Source organism: Haemaphysalis longicornis, unplaced genomic scaffold, assembly GCF_048455015.1.
Source record: "Haemaphysalis longicornis isolate Haplotype H1 unplaced genomic scaffold, Haemaphysalis longicornis Haplotype H1 scaffold_5, whole genome shotgun sequence".
Taxonomy (NCBI): Eukaryota; Metazoa; Arthropoda; class Arachnida; order Ixodida; family Ixodidae; genus Haemaphysalis; species Haemaphysalis longicornis.
The window spans coordinates 83,791,946-83,795,753 of record NW_027526385.1 but is presented as its reverse complement, the minus strand read 5'-3'; positions in this window follow the sequence as shown (position 1 = coordinate 83,795,753).

The following is a 3,808-nucleotide window of genomic DNA, read 5'->3' as shown; positions in this document are numbered from 1 at the left end:
AGTTCTATATTTACGTCTACTTTTGTAACTTCCATTTTTTACACCGTCATCCTGACAACTATACAATGAATATGCATTACGCTTAAAACGAAATGTCTCATTCCACAAGCTTAAAAGCTATCATTACTTTGCGTTTGCTTTTGTCGGCCTTACCCGATCACACGGGTATGCATATTGCACCATATGGTCCAATGTGGGGAAGCAGCTAATCAGTCGCATGGTCATTCCTTTTTTCCCATGTATGTAGCTTATTAAAACAAAGTTTACGTTAAAAGTGGTGTAAGTAGGAATTTAACAAAGCAGTCTCTGTAATAAAACAAACTTGTGTTTTGTCTGCACGGCCCCTGGAACATAAAATGTCTATGAACGTGAGCCGGAATGACTAGCGCAAAAAACGGTTTGAATTGTGTTTGTTGTTCAACGGCAAATTTTCGGTGCCGAATAACATAGATGAAATAAATTCGTCATCTTGCTCCAGACAAGATTGTTTAGAGGCCCCACCGGAAAAGCGGTCAATAATTTATTGAATATTCATTTCAGCTTGTACGCGCTGGCATTCATTTCGCACCGCTTTAAATATAGAAGTAATTTAGCTGCATCTGAATTGGCACAATTGTATCTTGGTTTGATAGGCGAGAATAAAAGCACTACTATTATACAAATATAATATTGTCGTATTCCCCAGTAGCGGAAGAATATGGCAAAAGGTTGAATAACTGTGCCTGTCTATCTGTCAACCTGATGCTATGCAAAAAACAGACTTTATTCTCTATTGCAGGTGACAACGTCAAAGACACTTCAGGGACTGCAGGTAACACAATTAAACGGTCTCTCCTCTTCATCATCTATTACAGCCGTGTATTAGGTAATTAGGTAAAATTTATGTGAAGCCAGTGGTTTTATTTTATGGCAGCATACTGTAGATCACCTGCCGGAGAGATAACCTTCTAATCCTTTGAGGAACAAGTCAAGTTGCTTCAAATGATAGTTTGTGGCACACGCGTTCATTAATTGTACCACCGTTTTCAGGGACACAAATCGTTTGGTAATAGGAATATCTAGTGTTTTCCCAGACTGCAAAGAACATGAAATCTGTTGGTTGACCGGACAACACGACTGATCTTCGGCGTGTTCTACCGTATTGTCACGAAGCCAAAAACGACGCAGTTGTCTTCAAGGAAAAAAGTTAATTGGAGATAACTTTTACGCCCCTAACAACTCAAAGAATACACAGGCGGCGAAGCGGCTGTTGAGAAAGTGACGTGTCCAGGCGAGCCCCGGCGAGTAGAATACCGAGGCTTCTGCTCTGCGGGAATTTATCTTTGGGCGCGAGTCATTCTAGAACCGTCGAATTACACCCAGAACACCGTTGATCAAAGAATATTATTGTAGGCTTTTGACGTTTCTTCGAAACGCTCTTCCTATCCAAGCCGATTACACATGCGGAATAAAAATAAAGAATGAACAAGTGGTTCACATGGCACACAGATAACACAGACCAGCGCACCTGAGCGGTAAAAACAAAACGTAAACAAACAAACTCATTGCAAGGTTCACGGAAATATGGATACATAAAACCAACACTGATGGGTAAATGATTAAATGATTGTCCCCTACCCGACGCTGCTGCATGTCTTTCATGGCTGAGGTTTATCAGTTCGTCAGCGTTTGCTGGCTCACTCTACAAAAAATATTACCCTCGGCGAGAGATCCTATAAAAGTAAACATTTTAATTCAAGCAGTCTATCAACATTTAGCGACCAAAGATAAGGCTTCCCCCAGCCTGCATATAGTATTTTCTCTCATGCATGACCCCTGAAGTTTTTATGTGGGTCCTTGAAATTGTCATGAGCGTACAGGGAACTCCTACTTTGCCGGGTTTTGAGGCATACAAAAGCTAGTCTAATTTGTAAAAGGAACAAATTCCCGTCTTCATTTCAGGTTTTTCAAACGAGTACACTCGCCTGATAATATTCTTCGTTTAAACAGGCAAACCCATTCGTCAATATCGATTCTGTTGAGTGAATACATAACAAAGAGAATCCTACGTATCAACTGTCATAACCTGGAACACATGTCAAAATTTTGTCCTTCATCCACTGAGTGCACAGACCGTGGTAGACAGAACGCTGAATGTGAATAATGTGACTAAACGATGTTTTTTCTCGCCTGCAAAAGAACAACACACCTTGCTGTCAGAAAAGTGTGTCCTAGCAGGCTGCCGAACAAGGATGAAAAGGATTCGCAGAAGGAGGGCACCGAAATTCATATAAGACATCCGGTTCAACAGCCAAAGGACGGTTTATTTATAGCTGCTACAATCTCAATTTCCTGTGTCTGGATGACTTGCTCGGGCGTTGGGCTGTGCCAAATTATGTCCCTCTAAGTACCCGAGAGATAAAATTGCAGGATGAATAGCAGGAGATTCATTTCTGGCTCCACTCGGTTGAAATAAAGCTTTCGTAAACGAGAGATGAAATTGTGGAGAATACAGAAGCTTAGGCACGTGACTAGATGACTCCATATGACTGCTCCAGTTGAGGCGCGACCGTAACTGCAGACATTTCTAAATAGTAGAGGGGCAGCATAGTAGTGAAGTAGAGTGATACGAATTCATGTTCACTGAAATGGGCGAAAACAGAAACCGAATGATGAGGAAACCCAGGCAGCCCGGTGTCGCAAAGAACCCCAACTCAAGGTGGCCCGCTATTGAACTGATACCCATGAACCGAGTTTTGTCGTCCCTTGGTTAACTGCGTTCGATGAAGTCGTGACCAGCAAGTGATACATACCTCAAGGCAACGATAGAGAAAGAAGTGGCTTACGGGCTGGGATCGACCGGATGAGAGGATCACAACAGAAATGCTCATCTGACCATCATTTAGGTTTCTGTTGGTTTTTCCGCGTATCCCCTGCATGTCTGCGCAAGGACTATTTTAGCGGGAAGGACGATGTTAAAGAAAGACTAAAAGGACGAGCACGGCACACTATCACCATCTTTACCTCGAGGAGAAAGAAGTGGCATTAACGGCGTTTGAGCAGTGGCATGGTTCTGGGATACAGTTCCTGAACTTGGTGTATAGTGAGACGCCGAGTTTCTGGGTAGCTGAGAGACCGCTGATCTGGATGTGTGTTCCTAAAGAGATTGGTCAGCCGAAAGCGGCAGCACAGGGTGTGCGTGAAAGTAGTCTCACTACTGTAGACTGATCGGGCGAGAACTGTACCTGTGGAGAGTTTTGCAGAGTCTAAGGTCACGGACGTCGCCAGAATTCAGCCTCTAAATAGTGTAGGAGGTTATTCGTAAGGGCGTATTGCATCTGCGGCGATGTATCAATTCGGAGTATGATCAGGTGAGTGGTTGAGCTCAGATGCAGTGGCTTTAAGGCAGTGTCACATACCCCTTCCTTGGATAATTGCGTCCGCTAGCAAAAACCAAAGAAGGGTGCGAGACAACAGTTAGTTATATTTTAGCAGGGTGGCCGGCCCGTGAGTTTTCACGTGTGCCGAGATTGTTGAGGTGAATAAATTCACAACGCAGATGCTCAACCACGTTTTGAACTATATAGGTTTACTGCACAAACAAAAAGACTACAGGGACACAAGAAGAGAAAAAAAACCTTCATACTGCCATCGGCCTCGCGCGTGCAGGCACTTATCGGCCCTCCACTAAGGGCACGCGCGCGCTGGGAGGCTAGTGCTCAGCGCTAACTACGTAGTAACACAACAAAAGAAACACAAATACACAGGGTGGCCACTATGACGACACTCGATTCACCGTGGCCTACGCCTTAACCTTCGACCTCGAACT